The sequence below is a fragment of the Ovis canadensis genome, chromosome 13, assembly GCF_042477335.2.
Source record: "Ovis canadensis isolate MfBH-ARS-UI-01 breed Bighorn chromosome 13, ARS-UI_OviCan_v2, whole genome shotgun sequence".
NCBI lineage: Eukaryota > Metazoa > Chordata > Mammalia > Artiodactyla > Bovidae > Ovis > Ovis canadensis.
Window position 1 is genome coordinate 42,471,027 of NC_091257.1, and position 23,546 is coordinate 42,494,572.

General features: G+C 43.1%; 1 protein-coding gene across 4 annotated transcripts in view; it reads left to right on the forward strand.

The window, feature by feature from the left end:
- Positions 1-20,246: 20,246 nt before the first annotated feature.
- OPTN (optineurin) overlaps positions 20,247-23,546 on the forward strand; it is a 39,900-nt gene continuing 36,600 nt past the window's right edge. For all 4 annotated transcript variants that reach the window (XM_069547493.1, XM_069547494.1, XM_069547495.1 and 1 more), the window contains exon 1: positions 20,247-20,509. The gene's annotated coding sequence lies outside the window, so the exon portion shown is untranslated. The remainder of the gene's footprint in view (positions 20,510-23,546) is intronic.

The window sequence follows — 23,546 nt, forward strand, 5'->3', positions numbered from 1 at the left end:
GTTTTTTGTGATCCGCACATCAAAGGCTTTGGCATAGTCAATAAAGCAGAAATAGATGTTTTTCTGGAACTCTCCTGCTTTTTCCATGATCCAGTGAATGTTGGCAATTTGGTCTCTTGTTCCTCTGCCTTTTCTTAAACCAGCTTGAACATCAGGGAGTTCATGGTTCAAGTATTGCTGAAGCCTGGCTTGGAGAATTTTGAGCATTACTTTACTAGCGTGTGAGATGAGTGCAATTGTGCAGTAGTTTGAGCATTCTTTGGCATTGCCTTTCTTTGGGATTGGAATGAAAACTGACCTTTTTCAGTCCTGTGGCCACTGTTGAGTTTTCCAAATTTGCTGGCATACTGAGTGCAGCACTTTCACAGCATCATCTTTCAGAGTTTGAAATAGCTCAACTGGAATTCCATCACCTCCACTAGCTTTGTTTGTAGTGATGCTTTCTAAGGCCCACTTGAGTTCACATTCCAGGATGTCTGGCTCTAGGTGAGTGATCACACCATTGTGATTATCTTGGTCATGAAGATCCTTTTTGTACAGTTCTTCTGTGTATTCTTGTCACCTCTTCTTAATATCTTCTGCTTCTGTTAGGTCCATACTATTTCTGTCCTTTATCGAGCCCATCTTTGCATGAAATGTTCCTTTGGTATCTCTAAGTTTCTTGAAGAGATCTCTAGTCTTTCCCATTCTGTTGTTTGCCTCTATTTCTTTGCATTGATCGCTGAGGAAGACTTTCTTTTCTCTTCTTGCTATTCTTTGGAACTCTGCATTCAGATGCTTATATCTGTCCTTTTCTCGTTTGCTTTTCACTTCTCTTCTTTTCACAGCTATTAGTAAGGCCTCCCCAGACAGCCATTTTGCCTTTTTGCATTTCTTTTTCTTGGGGATGGTCTTGATCAGTTGTCCTGTACAATGTCACGAACCTCCATCCATAGTTCATCAGGCACTCTATCTATCAGATCTAGTCCATTCAATCTATTTCTCACTTCCACTGTATAATCATAAAGTATTTGATTTAGGCCATACCAGAATGGTCTAGTGGTTTTCCCTACTTTCTTCAATTTAAGTCTGAGTTTGGCAATAAGGAGCTCATGATCTGAGCCACAGTCAGCTCCCTGTCTTATTTTTGCTGACTGTATAGAGCTTCTCCATCTCACTCATTAGAGAAATGCAAATCAAAACTACAATGAGATACCATCTCACACCAGTCAGAATGACCATCAACAAAAATTCTACAAACAATAATTGCTGGAGATGATGTGGAGAAAAGGGAACTCTCTTGCACTGTTGGTGGGAATGTAAATTTTAGAGCCACTATGGAGAACAGTATGGAGATTCCTTTAAAACTAGGAATGAAATTACCATTCATACCATCACCCAGCAATTCTATTACTTGGAATATACCCTAAGAAAACCATAATTCAAAAAGACACATGTACCACAGTGTTCATTGCAGCACTATTTACAATAGCCAGCTAAGTCTTATTCATAGGTATTTTATGCTTTTTGATGCAGTGGTAAATGGGATTTTTTCCTTAATTTTTCTTTCTGATATTTCATTGTTAGTGTATAAAAATGAAGCAGATTTATATATTAATTTTTCATCTAGCAACTTTACCTAATTCACTGATGAGCTCTAGTAGTTTTCCAGTAATGTCTTTAGGATTTTCTACGTATAGCATCATGTCATCTACAAACAGCGACAGTTTTACCTTTTCTTTTCCAATTTGGATTCTTTTTATTTCTTTTTCTTCCCTTATTTCTATAAGACTTCCAAAACTATGTTGAATAAAAGTGACTAGAGTGGACATCCTTGTCTTGTTCCTTATCTTAGAGTAAATGCTTTCAGCTTTTCACCACTGAGTATGATGTTAGTTGTGGGTTTGTCATATATGGCCTTTATTATACTGAGGTATATTCCCTCTATGCCCATTTCTAGAGAGGTTTTATCATATATGGTTGTTGAGTTTTGTTGAAAGCTTTTTCTGCATCTATTGAGATGGTTCTTATTCTTTAATATGTTAATATGGTATATCACATTGATTGTGAAGGATTGTTTTATCATAAACGGATCTTGAATTTTGTCTAAACCTTTTTTTTCATCTATTGAAATGATCATTTAATTTTTATTCTTCAATTTGTTAATGTGGTGCATCATGTCAGTTGATTTGTCAGTACTGAACAATCCTTGCATCACTGGGATAAATCATACTTGAGCATGGTGTATGATATTTTAATGTCTTGTTGAAGTCAGTTTGCTAGTATTTTTTTGAGGATTTTTGCATTTTTTTCCTCAGTCATATTGGCCTATAATTTTTTTGTGTGTGATATCTTTGTCTGGTTTTGGTATAAGGGTGGTGATGGCCTCATAGAATGAGTTTAGAAGTGTTCCTTCCTATGCAATTTTTGAAATAGCTTCAGAAGAGAAGGCTTCCTAGTGGAAGTGACTGGTGCCTGCCCACTGGTGGAGCTGGGTCTTGACCCTCTGGTGGACAAGGCCATGTCAAGGAATACATCTAGAAGCAACTGTAGGCTCAGGAAGACTTTAAGCAGCCTGTCAGTTGATGCGTGGGGCTGTCCCTGCCCAGTTTTCTGTTTGGTCTGAAACATCCCAGCACTGGAGCCTACAGGCTGTTGGTAGGGGCCACGTCTTAATGTCAAAAAGTCAGCCTCCAGAAGAACTCAAGCAGATGAATGCTTCCTGGCATGTCTACCACAAGTGTCTATGAACCCAAGGTGGGCCATAGCTATACCCCACCTCCTCAGGTGCTGGAGTCCAGCTTCAGCAGCCAGGGACTCAACCTGAAGAGGTGAACGGTGTCCACGAATGAGACAGACTCTCAGTTTTCTTGGACTGCCTGTTTATTTCAAGTTTAAGATTCTCTTTTATACTTTTACAAAAGCATTAGGCCAGAGCTTTGACATTTTCAGTTCCCCCTCTCCCAGATTTATTATCTCCACAAATAATTGTTGCTCTTCAAACAGAGTTCCTGCTTCAGTGATTCTCTCAGAATCAGCCTTATCATCTATTATCTACCTCTTCTAATGTGTCCTATAGTTAACTTGTGATTACATTGTAACTCATGCTACATGCCTCAGTTTACTACTATCTTCCTAAATCCTGTTTGCCCCTTACATCCTGAGCTCACTATCTCTTAAAAAGGCTTCTAGCTATAGTGTCTCTAAAAATTCCAAACTTCTATAAGCTATAGTAAAATATGCTAACTTTATAACATTCCTTAAATCTTTAACTTCTATTTTAATTATTTTAAGCCCTAAATTCAGTAAACTCCTTTGCCATAAACATTTTCCTCACTAATAGGCTTCAGATAGCAATCCCTCCCATGGCCTCAAGCTACGGCCTATGTGCTCATACTGGAACACTCTTTAGTAAAAGTCCTTGAACAAATGTCATTGATTAACTTTATGAATTATTTTCTGAGCACAGCTGCAGAAGGCTTTGTGCCTTCTCATGCTCCTCTCAAGAACAATAAGCACCTTAATATTCCTTTTCAGTCAATTCAGCCAAGGAAGGGAAAAGACAAGTCAGAATTACAAGGTCTAACTCCTTAATCCCAGGTCCATGCCTGCGGAATGAGGAGAGGGGTGCTGGGGGCCGTGCCTCCATTTTGTCAGAAATGCCTAATGCAGCTCCCGACATCTCCCCCTTTTTTATTTTTTAGAGCATAGGTATGAAACTCAGTAGATAGAGCAGAAACACTTCAGCTGAGTATTCTGAAAAGGCCCAGGGCCATCACACAAATCAGAACTTACAGGCATAAGCACATGGCCACATTAATAATTATTGTAGAAAAGGATCCATGGGAAAGATATCCTCCAGATTTTCAAATAGGGAATTAGAAAGCTATTGAGAGGAAAAGTCAGGCTCCTCCTGCTTCATATTCTGAATATCCTGATGTAACTTAGAAATATCAATTCTAAAATCTGAATGATTCCAGACTCCTAAAATATGATTCTTAATGTGTTCCCAAGAGTGCATGGACTCATTCATTTGTAGAGGGGTAACTTACTCCTTGGAAGAAAAGTTATGATCAACCTAGATAGCATATTCAAAAGCAGAGACATTACTTTCCCGACTAAGGTCCGTCTAGTCAAGGCTATGGTTTTTCCAGTGGTCAAGTATGGATGTGAGAGTTGGACTGTGAAGAAGGCTGAGCACCGAAGAATTGATGTTTTTAAACTGTGGTGTTGGAGAAGACTCTTGAGAGGCGCTTGGACTGCAAGGAGATCCAACCAGTCCATTCTGAAGGAGATCAACCCTGGGATTTCTTTGGAAGGAATGACGCTGAAGCTGACACTCCAGTACTTTGGCCACCTCACGTGAAGAGTTGACTCATTGGAAAAGACTCTGATGCTGGGAGGGATTGTGGAGGGGAGGAGAAGGGGACGACCGAGGATGAGATGGCTGGATGGCATCACTGACTCGATGGACGTGAGTCTGAGTGAACTCCGGAGTTAGTGATGGACAGGGAGGCCTGGCGTGCTGCTATTCATGGGGTTGCAAAGAGTCAGACATGACTGAGTGACTGAACTGTACTGAACTGAACGCACATCCCTTTAAATTCAGCATGGCACCTTAAAGACAATTTAATTTTTAAATTTGTAATTTCTTGCCCCATAAGAAGAACTGCTTATTCTAAAGCATTGACTTTATTTTCTATTTTCTTATCTATAATTTCCTGTGTAGTAAGAGCTATGGAGATATTTTTGGACAGCTGATCGACAAACGAGGCAGTATGAACTTCTTTTGATAGGGCAACAGCAGAAACAGTAAGTGATGCAATTATGGCAATCAAGGCAGTTATTCCCACAACCAGAGCTGCAATGACTCTCTTAGGTTGAGAAATTAAGCCATTCAGTTCAGTTCAGTAACTCAGTCGTGTCTGACTCTTTGCGACCCCATGATCGCAGCACGCCAGGCCTCCCTGTCCAGCAACATCGCCCAGAGTTCACTCAGACTCATGGCCATCGAGTCCGTGATGCCATCCAGCCATCTCATCCTCTGTCGTCCCCTTCTCCTCCTGCCCCCAATCCCTCCCAGCATCATGGTCTTTTCCAGTGAGTCAACTCTTCACATGAGGTGGCCAAAGTAGAGGAATTTCAGCTTTAGCATCATTCCTTCCAAAGAAATCCCAGGGTTGATCTCCTTCAGAATGGATTGGTTGGATCTCCTTGCAGTCCAAGGGACTCTCAAGAGTCTTCTTCAACACCACAGTTCAAAAGCATCAATTCTTCAGCACTCAGCCTTCTTCACAGTCCAACTCTCACATCCATACTTGACCACTGGAAAAACCATAGCCTTGACTAGACGGACCTTACTCAGCAAAGTAATGTCTCTGCTTCTGAATATGCTATCTAGGTGGGTCATAACTTTTCTTCCAAGGAGTAAGCGTCTTTTAATTTCATGGCTGCAGTCACCATCTGTAGTGATTTTGGAGCCCAAAAAGATAAAGTCTGACACTGTTTCCACTGTTACCCCATCTATTTCCCATGAAGTGATGGGACCAGATGCCATGATCTTCATTTTCTGAATGTTGAGCTGTAAGCCAACTTTTTCGCTCTCCTCTTTCACTTTCATCAAGAGGCTTTTTAGTTCCTCTTCACTTTCTGCCATAAGGGTGGTGTCATCTGCATATCTGAGGTTATTGACATTTCTCTCAGCAATCTTGATTCCAGCTTGTGTTTCTTCCAGTCCAGCATTTCTCATGATGTACTCTGCATAGAAGTGAAATAAGCAGCGTGACAATATACAGCCTGGACATACTCCTTTTCCTATTTGGAACCAGTCTGTTGTTCCATGTCCAGTTCTAACTGTTGCTTCCTGACCTGCATACAGATTTCTCAACAGGCAGGTTAGGTGGTCTGGTATTCCCATCTCTTTCAGAATTGTCCACATTTGATTGTTATCCACACAGTCAAAGGCTTTGGCATAGTCAGTAAAGCAGAAATAGATGTTTTTCTGGAACTCTCTTGCTTTTTCCATGATCCAGCAGATGTTGGCAATTTGATCTCTGGTTCCTCTGCCTTTTCTAAAACCAGCTTGAACATCAGGAAGTTCACGGTTCACGTATTGCTGAAGCCTGGCTTGGAGAATTTTGAGCATTACTTTACTAGCGTGTGAGATGAGTGCAATTGTGCAGTAGTTTGAGCATTCTTTGGCACTGCCTTTCTTTTGGATTGGAATGAAAACTGACCTTTTCCAGTCCTGTGGCCACTGCTGAGTTTTCCAAATTTGCTGGCATATTGAGTGCAGCACTTTCAGAGCATCATCTTTCAGGGTTTAAAATAGCTCAACTGGAATTCCATCACCTCCACTAGCTTTGTTTGTAGTGATGCTTTCTAAGGCCCACTTGAGTTCACATTCCAGAATGTCTGGCTCTAGGTGAGTGATCACATCATCATGATTATCTTGGTCATGAAGATCCTTTTTGTACAGTTCTTCCATGTATTCTTGTCACCTCTTCTTAATATCTTCTGCTTCTGTTAGGTCCATACCATTTCTGTCCTTTATCGAGCCCATCTTTGCATGAAATGTTCCTTTGGTATCTCTAAGTTTCTTGAAGAGATCTCTAGTCTTTCCCATTCTTTTTTTTGCCTCTATTTCTTTGCATTGATCGCTGAAGAAAGCTTTCTTATCTCTTCTTGCTATTCTTTGGAACTCTGCATTCAGATGCTTATATCTTTCCTTTTCTCCTCTGCTTTTCGCCTCTCTTCTCTTCACAGCTATTTGTAAGGCCTCCCCAGACAGCCATTTTGCTTTTTTGCATTTCTTTTCCATGGGGATGGTCTTGATCCCTGTCTCCTGTACAATGTCACGAACCTCATTCCATAGTTCATCAGGCACTCTATCTATCAGATCTAGACCCTTAAATCTATTTCTCACTTCCACTGTATAATCATAAGGGATTTGATTCAGGTCATACCTGAATAGTCTCGCGGTTTTCCCTAGTTTAAGGTCAGGAACAGCGGCAATAAGGAGATATCCCTCATCCAAAGTAAGGAGCAGCGGCTATGCTTTGCTGGAGCAGCTGTGAAGAGATACCCCATGCCCAAGGTAAGAGAAACCCAAGTAAGATGGTAGGTGTTGCAAGAGGGCATCAGAGGGCAGACACACTGAAACCATACTCACAGAAAACTAGTCAATCTAATCACACTAGGACCACAGCCTTGTCTAACTCAATGAAACCAAGCCATGCCTGCAGGGTCTGACAGAATATGGTCCACTGGAGAAGAGAATGGCAAGCCACTTCAGTATTCTTGCCTTGAGAACCCCATGAACAGTATGAAAAGGCAAAATGATAGGATACCAAAAGACAAACTCCCCAGGTCAGTAGGTGCCCTATATGCTACTGGAGATCAGTGGAGAAATAACTCCAGAACGAATGAAGGGATGGAGCCAAAGCAAAAACAATACCCTGTTGTGGATGTGACTGGTGATAGAAGCAAGATCCAATGCTGTAAAGAGCAATATAGCATAGGAACCTGGAATGTCAGGTCCATGAATCAAGGCAAATTGGAAGTGGTCAAACAGGAGATGGCAAGGGTGAACGTCAACATTCCTGGAATCAGTGAACTAAAATGGACTGGAATGGGTGAATTTAACTCAGATGACCATTATATCTACTACTGCGGGCAGGAATCCCTCAGAAGAAATGGAGTAGCCACCATGGTCAACAAAAGAGTCTGAAATGCAGTACTTGGATGCAATCTCAAAAACGACAGAATGATCTCTGTTCATCTCCAAGGCAAACCATTCAATATCACAGTTATCCAAGTCTATGCCCCAACCAGTAACGCTGAAGAAGCTGAGGTTGAATGGTTCTATGAAGACCTACAAAACCTTTTAGAACTAACATCCAAAAAAGATGTCCTTTTCATTATAGGGGACTGGAATGCAAAAGTAGGAAGTCGAGAAACCCCTGGAGTAACAGGCAAATTTGGCCTTGGAATGCGGAATGAAGCAGGGCAAAGACTAATAGAGTTTTGCCAAGAAAATGCACTGGTCATAACAAACACCCTCTTCTAACAACACAAAAGAAGACTCTACACATGGACATCACCAGATGGTCAACACCGAAATCAGATTGATTACATTTTTTGCAGCCAAGGATGGAGAAGCTCTATACAGTCAACAGAAGAAAGACCAGGAGCTGACTGTGGCTCAGATCATGAACTCCTTATTACCAAATTCAGACTCAAATTGAAGAAAGTAGGAAAAACTGCTAGACCATTCAGGTATGACCTAAATCAAATCCCTTATGATTAAGCCATTAATCATTAAGTTTATATAAAACTTTCAATGCATAATCATCAAACCATTGTCCCTCTAATTTTACAGGAACCATCAAATATGGTGGTTGCTTTACAATCATCACAGCCTTATAATTATTATAATCATTCCCATCAACACAATTTGATATAAAACAATTCACACATATAACATTGTAAACAGTTTCTCCTTCAGAAACTTCCAAATCACTCTGATTTCTGGCCAACAAAAAGGCATGGGAGAATGTACGCAGGCCCATACAATATATCTTTGTTCATTTAACGGTCTATGTAAAATCACAGGTGCCATAGCAGCCAATGTTTTCCATAACTCAAGCTGCATGGGACCCGTTCCATCAAAGCTCACTAAAGGAGGAACCCATCCATTAGCATGCCACCTAGTAGTTACTAAAGGCACAGGGAGAAATGAATTATTCCATGTGGACCTATAAGGTTCTACATAAATCAAGCCCCATTATTGATGCAAAAGATAGGGGCACCCCCATTCGGTCAGAAAATGTCTGGTGGCAGCAATGGGAATAGATAACTTTATGGTGTACATGCATTCTTTCCAACGAGGAAAGCCAGAAATTCTGCTTATACTTTCCCAGGCCTGTAGTCCTTGTTAATCAGAGTCCGAAGTGGGGAGTGCACAGCTCGGATAGTCCTTTAAATGAGGGGCTCCCTGGTGGCTCAGAGGTTAAAACGTATGCCTGCAATGCAGGAGACCTGGGTTCGAACCCTGGGTCGAGAGGATGCCCTGGAGAAGGAAATGGCAACCCACTCTAGCATTCTTGCCTGGGAGAATCCCATGGACGGAGGAGCCTGGTGGGCCACAGTCCATGGGGTCACAAAGAGTCGGACACGACTAAGCGACTTCACTCACTTCACTTTTTTAAGGCATTAAATAGTCTTTCTTGCACCCCCAGCATCAGTAGCTGTGAAGACCAAGTCTCTCTTGCCATCGCTTCTCAGAGAATCAGTAAGCATGCCTTTCAATGAAGTGCTAACGCATCCATTAAAAAAATGTCAGGAGCCACATTAGGCATTACTGACACTCAGGGTCCCCCTCCAAGGTCCGGTCAAAGCTCCTATAAAATCACTGTTTTTCCCTTGGGTCCTGGTGCCCATGAGAATGTGTGCCCCTATTTCCCCCATCTTGTGGAGCTCCTGCAGTCAAGTTCTGCCAACCTTCAAAGCTCAATGTTCCAGAGGCTCTTCCCAGTTCTAGACCCACAGGCTGGAGAGCCTGACATGGGGCTCAGAACTTTCACTCCTGTGGGAGAGTCTCTGTAATATAATTATTACCCAGGCTGTGGGTCACCCACCAGGGCATATGGGATTTGACTATATCACAGGTCTACTCCTCCTACCTGTGTGCTGTCCCCTCAGGAAAGCCTGGACTTGGGAACTGGATTTCCTTTCTAAACAAAAGAGCAAAGAGTATGATTTCACTGTATTATCTTGATGTTTAGGGAGACAAGGAGGAGAGGAAGCACAGCCTTTGTTTCCTGGCAAATGGGCTGACATGCAGGAGACAGAAAAAGTGGGCTGGGGGGTGAGGAAGCTGAGGGTTGCCTGGAAACTAGACAACAGAAATGCTAGCAGCCTGGGAAGCATCAAACAGATAATAAACAAAAAAATTAAACCTGCTCTGCTAGCAGCAGTGATTCCAAGCCTATTTTGATAGGTTGAAGTTTTTGCACACATCACAACAAAGCACTTAGAATGACTCTAAGCAAAAACTTGAAGGCTAAATGCTACCATGGGAATGATGCTGTGTGTTTCTGTTTAAGTAGAAGACAAGAGAGACAACTGCCTTTTAGTCCCTAAGAACAAAATACATTGGATAAAGCAGAGTTTTTACAAATGACTTTCTTGATACTAATGGTTTTCTTCATTTTTTTTTTCTGCTAACACAGTAAAGGGATATATCATCTGCAAATTTTTCAATGAAGACTGCCAATTAAAGTCATCTTAGGATTTTGTTGATGGTTCAGATGGTAAAGAAAGAATCTGCCTGCAATGCAGGAGACCCAGGTTTAATCCTGTCAACTACAAATTGGCACTTATCAACAGCATTGCCAACAACTGAACAACAAAGGCATTTGCCATCTGCCTCTATAGAGACTGAACCCCATGCTGCTATAGCTGTGGCCCTTCAACAATCCCTGAGGGAGTTCAGGGCAGTGTGAGGCACTCTGTGCTCCAGGGAATCTGGTGGGACAGGTCTTTAGATAGTTGGATGCTTTTAGGCACAAATTTTATTATCTCAATCCTTGCATCTCTTCATATCTAGAGAGACACTAAATCCCTTCATGGTAACATCAGATCCTCATGACTAACAAAAACCTTTTGTAAACTGAGTGCTTCATGCCATTGAACTCCCTCTTCACCAGAACCTTGTGTACTGACTTTCCCCCATTGCCACTCTGGAGCAGTCTCTCAGAGCTATCTCCCGACCTGCAGTCCTCATTTTGCCCCCAAATAAAACTTAACTCACAACTCTCAAGTTGTACATTTTTTGTTAGTTGACAATCCCTAGGTTGGGAAGATACCCTGGAGAAAGGAATACCCACTCCAGTATTCTTGCCTGGAGAATTCCATGGACAGAGGAAACTAGGGGCTACAGTCCATGGAGTCACAAAGAGTTGGACATGACAGAGAGACTAACACTTTCACTTTAGCCAAAATAAACCTCTTTTTTTTTAAATTCCCAAGGGCAGATTTGCTTGTGTGAATTATGCAGCTGCTGTTTTACTTTATCAGTTAATATATGATAGACTGTTTAGAAGCCAGAGATTTTGTAAGTGTATGAAAAGGAAATGGTTTTGAAAAGAGAATATGAGATTTATAATCTTTCAGAAATAGCATTTGGGGAGTTAATGAAGATAAGATTAAGTAGAGAAACATGTAACTCTACAAAACCACCACATAGATTTTTATGGATGGGAAACTCAATTTGTTTGGTCATTCACCAATGCTCTAAGTATACGGTTTTGTTTAATAGAAAGATAAAAAGGCCAAATTCAGGTCAAAGGAAATACTATGACCATTTATGCAACGTTCATTTCCACAGTCTAGTCAAGGGTCAGCATGCTCCAAAGGAGGGGAGGCTTCAGAATGAATGCATGAAATCTTTATCTTAAGTGTCTTGTTTGAATTAACATAAAAATAATAGCATGCTGGGAGAAACATCAATGACCTCAGATATGCAGATGATACCACTCTAATGGCAGAAAGCAAGGAGGAACTAAAGAGCCTCTTGATGAGGGTGACAAAGAGGAGAGTGAAAAAGCCAGCTTAAAACTCAATATTAAAAAACCTAAGAACATGGCATTGAGCCCCATCACTTTGTGGCAAATAGAAGAGGAAAAGGTGGAAGCAGTGACAAGTTTCCTCTTCTTGGGCTCTAAAATCACTGCAGAGTGTGACTGCAGGCTTGAAATTAGAAAGAGAATGCTTCTTGGAAGGAAAGCTATGAAAAACATTCTCCTGGCAAGAATACTGGAGTGGGTTGCCATTTCCTTCTCCAGTGAAAACCTACACAGTGTATTAAAAAACAAAGACATCACTTTGCCAACAATGGTCTGTATAGTCAAGGCTATGGACTTTTCAGTAGTAATGTACAGATGTGAGAGCTGGACCATAAAGAAGGCTGAGTGCCAAAATCCTGATGCTTTCAAACCGTGGTGCTGGAGAAGATTCTTGAGAGTCCTCTGGACAGCAAGGAAATCAAACCAGTCTGAACTAAAGGAACTCAGTCCTGAATATTCATTGGAAGGACTGATGCTGAAGCTGAAGCTCCAGTACTTTGGCCACCTGATGCGAAGAGCCAACTCATTGGAAAAGACCCTGATGCTGGGAAAGATTGAAGGCGGAAGGAGAAGAGGGTGACAGAGGGTGAGATGGTTGGATGGCATCACCAATTCAATGGACATGAACTTGGGCAAACTCTGAGAGATGGTGAGGGACAGGGCAGCCCAGGGTGCTGCAGTCCATGGGGTCGCAAAGAGTTGGACACGACTTGGAGACTGAACAACAACCATAGCATGCCATGTGAACAAGCAAGGAAAAGTGCAAGTACTGTTTGTTCTATTAGAAATGGATTGTGACCAAAAAAATAAAAAAATCACTGCCCTGTATTGTTAGACAGCCCTGAAAACATTTTCCATAGTGCAGAGAAAAGAATCAGGAGAAAATTTTTTTGTAAGTACTCTTTAAGCATTCCCACATACAGGACAATTCATTCCTGAAATCTCATATAAACGGGTTCTATATACATAGAGATAACAACCAAAAGTGCTGAAGTACAGGGATAAAAAGGCAGCCACAGTGATAGTTCATACATTTATGGGGACAAGATTATAGAACCATAATTAACCTTTTCTCCCTGAAGTTGCCTCCTCATCTTTTTTTCGTTTGCAACAGTTAAGCTGTTGTTGAACTTACACTGGAAATATGCCCCTTCCTGATATCTCACAATCAAAAAAAAAAAAAATCCCAGGCAACCCCCAAAACAAGAAACAAGGCTTGTGTTTTTGAGGCAAGGGATACATAGAACGGTACATGAAGGTTGGAGCAGGTGTTCTGCATGCAATCCAGTGCATGTCATCTATGATGAGGAAAAAAAGAGCTATCATCCAGACATCCCTGGCTCATTTTTTCAGGAGGGTAGATAGAACTGAATCCAGCAAGGAACCACAACCTATGCCATCAACGCCAAGTGTGAATGAAACTAGCTTGCCCTCTGTCTCCTATTCCTAATGATCTTTCATCTCTACCATCTCCCACTTCCTTTCCCTTCTTCAGTCAGGTATTTGGAAAAACATTATTCTAGGTGTTTTCATAAAGGAGTTTAGGGATCAATTTAAAATTTAAATTGATCTAAAAAAAAGCATATTGCCCTCTCTAAAGTGGGTGGGCCCCACCCAATCTATTCAAGGCCTGACTAGAACTGGAGGCTAACTCTCCCCTTAATAAGAAAGAATTCTTCCTGTTTGCCTGCCTTGAGCTAGGGCATCAGTTTTATTCCTTCCTTCAGGTTCAAGTTGAAATAACAACTTCATGGGTCTCAAACCTGCCAGTTTTTAGCCTGGAATCACAGTATCAGGTCTCTATCACACCCAAGCCTGCATGTGGTAAGCCTCCAGCTTACCAACAGCAGCCTCCATAATTGTATGAGCCAATTATTCATAATGTCAGTATTTTCCCCTCTCTTTCTCTCCCTCTCTCTCTCTCCATATATATATATATTTCAAATCATAAAATCAAAATGACGTATATATGTAATATATAAGTATATACCATACATAGAATATATACTATAAGGATAATGTTCGGTTACTCAGTCATGCCCAACCCCATGGATGCAACACACCAGGCTTCCCTGTCCTTCACCATCTCTCAGAGCTTGCTCACGCTCATGCCCATTGAGTCAGTGATGCCATTCAACTATCTCATCCTCTGTAATATATTTGTGTATATATATATAATATAATATATGTAATATATAAGTATATGCTATATACTTATATATGTATAATATATAAGTATATGCTATAAACATAAGCAAATATTATATAATATATAGCATAATTATATTAATATAATATAGTAGAATATATAATATGAAATGTGTAATATAAATATAGAATATAACAATAATTTAAAACATAATATAAAATATGTAGTCTGACACCCAGGTCTGTGTCCCTCACTCCACCATACCATTCTTCTGAGAAGTAAGACATCTTGTTTTGGAAAAAATAAGGGAGATAAGAACAAGAAAAATCATGTGCTTCAATACTGACAGATGAATTACTTAATCAAAAACAAAAAACTGTCTAGAAAATGAGATACCAAACCATTTCTCACTGAGGCACACAAAGAAAACAGGAGTGCTTTTCAGACCACTACAAAGAATTGTGGCATCTCATAGTGATTATTTTCCCAAATCAACTGTAATGGTTTAGTTGCTAAGTTGTGTCCGACTCTTGTGACCCCATAAACTGTAGCCAACCAGGCTTCTCTGTCCATGGGATTTCTCAGGTAAGAATACTGGAGTGGGTTGCCATTTCCTTCTCCAGGGGTCCTCCTGACCCAGGAATTGAACCAGGGTCTCCTGCATTGTAGGCGGTCTCTGCAGGCCGGCTTCTGCATTGCAGGCCAATTTTTTACTGACTGAGCTACGAAGGAAGCCTCCATCAACAGTGATGGGTAATCAATACTTTAACAAAAAAATTTGCACCAGGAATTCTTAGCAGCTTTACAGCAAAATGAAGAAACAAGAATTTAATGTTCCTTTGTGCTCTGCTTTGATTTGCTAGAAAATCAAATGGCAAGGACTATGACAGCTTCTGTGTTTACACAGCAAGAAGAAGTAGGACGTAATTAATAAGTAGTGTTACTGTGGTCATGTACCTAACATTCCAGGTGCCTATGCAATATTGTTCTTTGCAGCATCAGACCATCACCAGTCACATCCACAACTGGGCGCTGTTTTCACTTTGGCTCTGTCTCTTCATTCTTTCTGGAGTTATTTCTCTACTCTTCTCCAGTAGCACATTGGGCACCTACTGACCTGGGGAGTTCATCTTTCAGTGTCATATCTTTCTGCCTTTTCATATTGTTCATGGGGTTCTCAAAGCAAGAATACTGAAGTGGTTTGCCATTCCCTTCTCCAGTGGACCACGTTTTGTCAGAACTCTCCACTATGACCCGTCTGTCTTGGGTAGCCCTACACAACATGGCTCATAGTTTCACTGAGTTAGACGAGGACAACATATTAAAAAGCAGAGACATTACTTTGCCAGCAAAGGTCCATCTAGTCAAAGCTATGGTTTTCTCATATGGATGTGAGAGTTGGGCTATAAAGATAGCTGAGTGCCAAAGAATTGATGTTTTTGAACATCAAGTTTCATCATGTTGATGAACATAGTTCAAAATGCTCAATGATGAACATTTTGAACATCAATGATCTTCTTCATCGGTGTTGAAGAAGACTCTTGAAGGTCCTTGGACTGCAAGGACATCAAACCAGTCAATCCTAAAGGAAATAAGTCCTGAATATTCACTGGAAAGACTGATGCTGAAGCTGAAACTCCAATACTTTGGCCACCTGATGCGAAGAACTGACTCATTGGAAAAGACCCTGATGCTGGGAAAGATTGAAGGTGGGAGGAGAAGGGGACGACAGAGGATGAGATGGTTGGACGGTATCACTAACTTGATGGACATGAGTTTGAGCAAGCTCCAGGAGTTGGTGATGGACAGGGAAGCCTGGCATGCTGTAGTCCATGGGGTCGCAAAGTGTCAGACACGACTGAGCAACTGAACTGAACTGAACTGAACTGAACTATGGTCTTCTTATTCAGTGTTCACAGAGGACTGAAGATCACCTAAAAGATAAACCCTCAGCCTCTTCCCAGGGAGTTGACTATTTCAAAGTTTAGAGCTGTGAGGCAAAGGAGAGGAAGGAAGTATAGACCCACCCCCCACCCCCCATCCCCCCACACCCCCCTCACCCCCACCCCACACACACACACTTGCTCTGGCTCTTCAAAAACAGAGCTATTGGCCCTGGTACTCCAGATGCTTGTCTGAGGCTGCTCTGATGAACAGAAGCCTCGCTTCTCATCCTGGGAGACACTGCAATGCCAGGTATCAGTAAGAGGAAAGCAACCTATTAGAGGCATTTACATGCACTTGTTTGAGTCCCTGTTTCCAGTTCTTCAGGGTGTATACCTGGGAGTGGAATTGCTGGGTCACATGGTAATTCTGTTGAACTTTTGGAGGAACTCATTCTCAGAATATTTGGAGCCAATGGTGAACTGAATCTAACTAAAGCTCAAACAAAACTCAGACTCAGCTCAGTTACACAGTAGATGACTGACATAGCCATTACAATGCTGGCCCAACAGCAGAAGGGGTATACATTTACCAGTCAGCATGATGAGTTACTTCTGGCATTATTTTTGGTGGGTTGTTTGTTTGTTTGTTTGTTTTTGGCCACACCACACAGCTTGCAAGATCTTAGTTCCCCCAACCAGGGACCCAACTCAAGCCCTCAGCAGTGAAATCAGAGTCCTAACCACTGGATCACCAAAGAACTCCCTTGGTGCTATTTTCACAGCTTTGTTAAGATATAACTTGTTATTGTTCAGTTGCCCAGTTGTGTCCAACTCTATGACCCTCTGGACTGCAGCACAGCAGGCTTCCCTGTCCTTCGCTATCTCACAAAGTCTGCTCAAACTTATGTTCATTGAGTCAGTGATGCCATCCAACCATCTCATCCTCTGTCGCCCCTTCTCCTCCTGCCTTCAATCTTTCCCAGCATCAGGGTCTTTTCAATAAGTTGGCTCTTTGTATCAGGTGGCCAAAGTATTGGAGCTTCAGCTTCAGCATCAGTCCTTCCAATGAGTATTCAGGGTTGATTTCCTATAGGATTACATGCCTTAAAATTCACCCATTGTAAGTGTACGATTCAATCATGTTTAATCTAATAGAGCTGTGCAATCCTCATTACCAACCTTTGCATTCACCAACCCAATTTTAGGATATTTCCATCAACTCTTCAAAATTTCCTCAAGCTCATTTGCAGTCAAAGCTACTCCCAGCCCCAGGCAACCACAAGTGCTTTGTGTCTATGCTGCCCCTTTCTTGACATTTCATATATATGGAATCAAGGTATAGGGAGATCATAATTTAGATAGTCTTTGGATCTGGTTCCCAAGTGTGTATATTTTTCTACCACTAGCTCAGACGTGCATTAAAATGTAATATATCTTTACTTTCTCTCCAGCCAGCCCTGGCCCTGTAGGAGTGTAGGAAAATCCACTCTTGAACATCTTGGAGGCCTTGAGTGAAGGCTCTCCTTTTGCGGGGCCATGGAACAATCCAAGAGGACTTTGGTATCCACTGGAGTTCGGGCCAGTTATTCTTCAGCCCACATTAACTTGATCAGCCCACCGATGCTGGTACCATCGCCATCTACCATAAAGCTTCTACTAAGGAGAAGGCAGGTCACTCTGTTATCTCCAGTGACAAGCCTGGATTCCAGAACCTGCTGAAGCTGTGAGATCAGTTTCCAGGGTCCAACAGATGCCTCATACAGCTGTGTCACTCCCAGAGCTGGCTATGGTCCTAATACTGTAGAGGTTGAGACGTCACTCTTTGATGCTCAGAAGACCACCAGCCTCCACCCAATTCCCACTCTGGGGGACTCACTCTTCCCCACAACACCATGAAAGCCCCCAACCCCACCTGGGTTCTCTGCACTCTCCCTCCAGGACACCTGGGGTAGACAATGTACTTACTGGGGTTGGGCTTTTCTCTAAAAACAAGAGAAAAGTTGATCTTCCAAGAACCTCACAAATACCCCCGTGACAGGAAACGCAAAGTGATTAGCTGCCTTCTCCAAACAAAAAGGAGGGGCATCGAAAGCATGAAACAAATGAGTATCTCACTAAATAGCCTACCACACTGCTTTGCATTCACCTACCACAAAACCACATCAGTGAACAGCAGAAAGCATATCATAATTTCAGTTTTCTTAGCTGCACTCAGATTCTATCTACTCATGGAAGCATGAGAGAGGAAGGAGGCACCCCTCTGGACTACTTAGGCTAAGAAACAGAGTTGGTTCTAGCCCCAGCAGTAAGAATAGCAACTCACATTGTGCATCAGGCATGGTTCTGAGTGTTTTACATGTATTATCTCTTAATCCTCACAGTGACATTAGGCAGTAAGCTCTGTATATCCAAATCCTGTATTTAAAGCCCTTGGCGCAAGCTGTTCCTGAATCCAGAATTTTTTGGACTTTACAAGATAATAAGGTGCACGTAATTTACGAAATATAATTTCCCCAAGAGACTCTGAGACAGATCTCATACAAGCTAAATAAGGTGCCTTCAATGAAACAATCATATCAAGTGGTGCAAATATAGACAATAACTTTACATTAGTTTGGGTCAGTTTTGCCACCAAAAGAACTAGGGAAGGCATTGAATTCTCAGATCTTTGGATTTTTGGACCTGTATTAGAGGCCCCATTTTACAGATAAAGAGAATGAAGCACAGCAAGATTAGGTAGTTTATCCAGGGTCACACAACTATGATATGGTGGAAGTGCTCAATGTTTCTGGAACAAGTGGTTCTGATCAGTTTCTCTACCAGAAACTCATCCACTCTCAACCATCACACTCTACAACTAGGGGCAGTCTTGTGTATAACACCGACCCCCACCAGCCATCCCCCCCACCATCCCATCCCCTCGTTGCCCCTCTAATGAGTATTAGATTCTCTGATACTCATTTTCTCTCTCCTTGGTGGTTTAGTTGCCAAGTTGTGTGGACTCTTTGGGAGCCCATGGACAGTAGCCCACCAGGCTCCTCTCTCCATAGGATTTTCCTGACAAGAATACTGGAGTGGGTTGCCATTTTCTTCTCCAGGGGATCTTTTTCACCCAGGGATCAAACCTGGGATTCCTGCATTGCAGGTGGATTCTATTTAAAATAATGGAAGTAAGGCACCAGAGTTGACTCGCCCCTAACAAGCCCAATAGGGACTGTCTGGAACTGGGTGTGGGGCAGGCCCTGATGTGCTTGTCCCCTCTACCTTGAGTGGGCTTCCCTGGTAGCTCAGAGAGTAAAGCATCTGCCTGCAATGTGGGAGACCTGGGTTTAATCCCTGGGTCAGGAAGATCCCCTGGAGATGGGAATGGCAAACCACTCTAGTATTCTTGCCTGGAGAATCCCATGTAGGGAGGGGCCTGGTAGGCTACAGTCCACGGGGTCTCAAAAGAGTCTGACACGACTGAGCAACTTGACTTTCTTTCTTTCTACCTTGAGCGGGGGGTTAAATCTCAGGATGGTGTTAAGGGCCTAGTAAGAAGAGCTGGCCTGGAGCAGGCTGTCTAAATAGAGGAGTTGAATCCTTCAAAATACCAGGAGAGGGCGCATTTCCCCTTTTCCTATTTGGATTAGGGTTGTGCTTCGAGGTTTTTTGGTCTGTTTTATTTTTTCCCCCCGCTTCTAACCAGCGAGCAGCTTCGATGTGCATCAGTGTGCTTGGTATCCCGCTGATTTAAGCGACGTCAGCCACTTCATTCATAAACTAAATTCTCTCTTGTGATGTCTTTCTTGGTCTTCGGCATAAACCTGCCCCCAGGCCCTCTCTCCCTTAATTTTTGTTTTCTTATTTTACACTGGAGGCCTGTTACCGGGAGAACCGGCCGCACTGGCTTGGCCGAGAGCCTGACCTTGGGATCAGACCCCTGTGTCTGCGCCCCTGCTAATCCCTTCTTGCAGTGCTTAGTTTGCAAACCAGGGCGACTCTCCCTCCTTCAGTGCTCTCCCTCCTTCTGTGTCTTGTTTCCTCCCATTTCACTCTGTCCTGTCCAGAGGCATCCACCCTCCTCTAGTTCAGTATATCAGTACCACTGCTTTTCAGATACAATCCAGGTTAATCCAGTAATCCCACCTGTCTGGAGCATTTGAAGCCTCTGAGTGTCAACGGTTGGCCTGTTTCCCGGCAACAAAAGCCTCAGAAACATCCTGCTGGCTCTGTTTTTAATTAAAAGTCTGTTTTAAGGGCAAAATCGGGTGGAACAAAGTGGGTGCTCAATTAACTGTATCTAAATGTAAGCCCTTTAACAAGAGACTGAGGGTTCATCTCCCTCTTTGGGTGGGATGCAGCGACCGCCTGTGACTCGACTTCTAAAAGGACCTTCTTCGACGACGACCGATTGCTCACACTTCATTTACTTAACAGTTTGCTTTAATTAACCCCGTCCTTCACTGCCGTAGCACTAACACCTTGCCGCAGTCCGCATTAACCCGGGTCGGGCCTTAACCATGAGCGAGCCTTGGGATTGGGAGGACGTGGGCTGGTGGAGGAAAAGGGAGGGGCGGAGCGCTGGGGCGGGTCCTACGGGGGCGGGTCCTAAGGGGGCGGCCTGCCGGGGGACTGCCTGCCGAGGGGCGGGCCCTGGTGGGCGGGGCCTGGGAAATTCCCGGGCGGAGGTGAGCAGGCTGGCGCGGCGGTCAGCTGAGCAGCGCTGGGCGGGGTCGCGAGGCCGTAAATCAACCTAAAGCTCCCCAACCCCCGCCGCTGCCCTGGCCGGTCCCTGGTTGGCGCCTGCATCTGGGTCCGGAGCCCTCTCCCAGCGGGCATCATGCCGAGGAAGCAGTGACCCGAGGGAGGCCGGAGCACGGGCGCCGGTGAGCCAGGGCGGGGGGTGGGCAGGGTCTCCCTTTCCGCCCTGGAAGCTGTTCCGAAGCCCCCTTCCCTGCGACCGGGAGCCGGTAGGGACATGGGTGGCGAGGGGTGGGGCGTCTCCTCCAGTGGAACGGCGGCGCTCGCTAGGAGGGTTTCCAGGCCCTGCCGATCCTGACCTGGTGCCAAAGGGCAGCAGGGGCGTCCATCCCAAAGCGCCATTCCCCCTTTTTTACCCGCCAGGCTGCCCGTAGGTGACTTCCTCTGTAGGTCATGAAGGTGGTTTAAGGGTGACATCCTTCCGCAGATTGGGGATGATTATACAGTCGGTTCCTCATTATAAGAGAAGGGGTTAAGGACACGCCTTCGAAAGCCGTAAAAACTAGCTCCACGAGAAGACCCAGTACACTGAAGAGCCAGTGGCCGCTCTCTAAGGTGATGGGATTACTTACTGAACAGCTGAAAGGAATCTTCATAAACCGTTGTGTCCGGGGGAGCTTGTGTGTGTGTTTATGTGTGTAGGTATAGATACATACGTAGAGAATATGCATATTTGCTGAGGCGAGAACCCCAGAGGGGTTGTTTCTGTTGTGTAAGCAGTAGGCAGTAAGCATCACTAAGAGAAAATGTAACTCAGGTTCCAGCTAGGCTCCTTCCTCCACCAGAAAAACTGTTGTTGGAAATTATGTGCCACAGAACTGTTTAAGGATGAAGTGGGAAACCGAAACTTTGAACATCAAAAGCCTAGGATCTATCTCGTTAAGCAAGCGGCACTGTTAGCAGTGGGTTTCCCTGGTGACTCCGTGGTAAAGAATCCTCCTGCAATGCAGGAGATGCAGGTTTCTGGAGAAGGAAATGGCAACTCACTCCAGTATCCTTGCCTGGGAAATCCTAAACAACAATTATTAACAGAAGAACCTCTCATGCTTGCTCCTTGACTGAAGGAGAGAAGAGCAAGGGGGCCCTGGCCACCTCCCCCCACTCCAAGATAGGCCCAGTTTGGAAGGGACTGGCCAGGTGTAGTATTTTTTTCTTTTTTAGTAACTGACCACAAGTTGCATATTAGGTGTGGACTCTGACTAAACACCAAAAAAAAAAAAAAAATCAAACTTTATTTTTACCTTCCCATGCAATCCCCCACCTTAGGTAGAGGCACAGAAGTCTTCTCTTCTCCAAGCCTCACTCTTTCTGAATTTAATAAAGACTTGGAGTGTTTGGTATGTTCTTTGGAATTTATGGAGTAGTAAATTCAAAGGAAAAGAGGGAAATTAAACTGTGTTTTGAAAATAAAATGTTTCACTCAGAAAAAAATTATATTAAGTTTTCTTTTTCATTTTGACACAGGTATGAAAATGGGTTGAGTGGTGAAATATGTGTTGTGAAATGGCACCCAGATACCTTTGTAGTGATGTTTTTAAAATAGTACTGATTTTCAAAAGTTTAGTTCAAGAATCTGGAAATGAGTGCCATTGGAAAACTGTAGGAAAAACTCGTAATACTAGTTATGTTGGATTTGTTGCCTACTGAGCAGAAAGTGTTTTACAAGTGTAAGGCTTTTACCTCATAACTTGATAGTTTCATTTGAGTTCAACCAATGTTTCCTGAGAGCCTGCTCTCAGTGTGCCAGTCTCTAAGAAAAATAAAATAAACATCTTGACTTAGGTTTGATGGGAAAGTTGACTGGCATGGGATAATACACTACTTTGCATAAAAGAACCAAGCGACTGGAATACATAAAGCACTATTGGGTACTCAGAGAAAAGTGTAGGTCTTTTTTACATAAGATAGCTATTTGAGCTGGACATTAAACTGTCCAGCAGATGTTTGCCAGGGTAACAGCAAGTCTAGGCATCTCGAGGAAGGATAGAAAAGCAAAAGGCTAGGAACTGTGAACTCTCTAATGTGCCCCAGGCATGAGTGGTGTTGGTGACAGGAGATGGTACTGGTGGGTAAATGGGGGCCAGACTCTGAAAAGCCGTGTTTGTTTTGCTCTGGGGCTGGAGCTCTGTCTGTATGGGAAGGGTGAAAGTAGGAGGATGCTCTTGTGTTGGGGAAGAAACCATGGAGGTAGTGGGGGCTGCAATGGAAAGAGAAGAGTCAGACAATGGAGGAAGCTATGTAAACTCATTCAGCATCTATTTGTTGAACCCCCATATGTTTCTGGGACTGTTCTAGGTGCTAGAGACAATGCAGTGAACAGAATAGACAAAAGCCCTTTCCTCTATGGAGGACGACATTGCTGTAGGCCAGATAAGACAAGAGGACCTGACCCAAACTGGTGGAGATTGAGAGGAAGTGGGAGTGACAGGACTGGGTGACCCATTAGATTCGCGGGAAGAGGAAATAGGCGTCATCAAGTGTAGCTCCTGCCCTGGGAGATGAGGCTAAGTCTTTTTCCATTTTCTGTATGTCCAAAAGTCAGACTACCATTTCTGGCATGAAAGGTAAGGCCTCTTTTGCCCCTTAATAGGATGTGTACTTTGAGTTCTTTTTCCAGGATTGTGATGAATTTTGTTGGTGCAATCTTGGAATGTTACTCAATCCCCTTGAAAAGCCAAACCAGAATCTGCCAATAGCCAGCTATTCTCTATGGTCAGGAAATAGGTTTTCACTGTTTAAAACTAATTTTTGCATGTGAGGGGTGAACCTGGGAGTACTTAGCAAATTCAGAGAATCAGCCACACCAGGGTAAGGGCATGGGTTTAGTCTGTATTATTCTTGCTAGTCCAATGTCCAGTGGGTGAGTATAAGCAGATTTTTGTTGGATACAAAATGACTTTCTGGCAGTCACAGCCATCCTGGAATAGAATGGGCAGTTGCTTGCTAAGGTCATGTGCCTATTTTTTCTGTCGTTGAAGTCATTCAAGCCTGGTCTATATGCCCATCTGCCATGGAAACCAGCAGGACATTCTTGCATCAGATAAGAAGTTGGGCTGGGCCATTTTTAAGACCAACTCAGGAATGCAGTGCAAGCTCATGCCTATAAAGCCAAGTCACTGCTATAATTACTTGACCTCTGGAATTAAGAAGGATTATTATAAT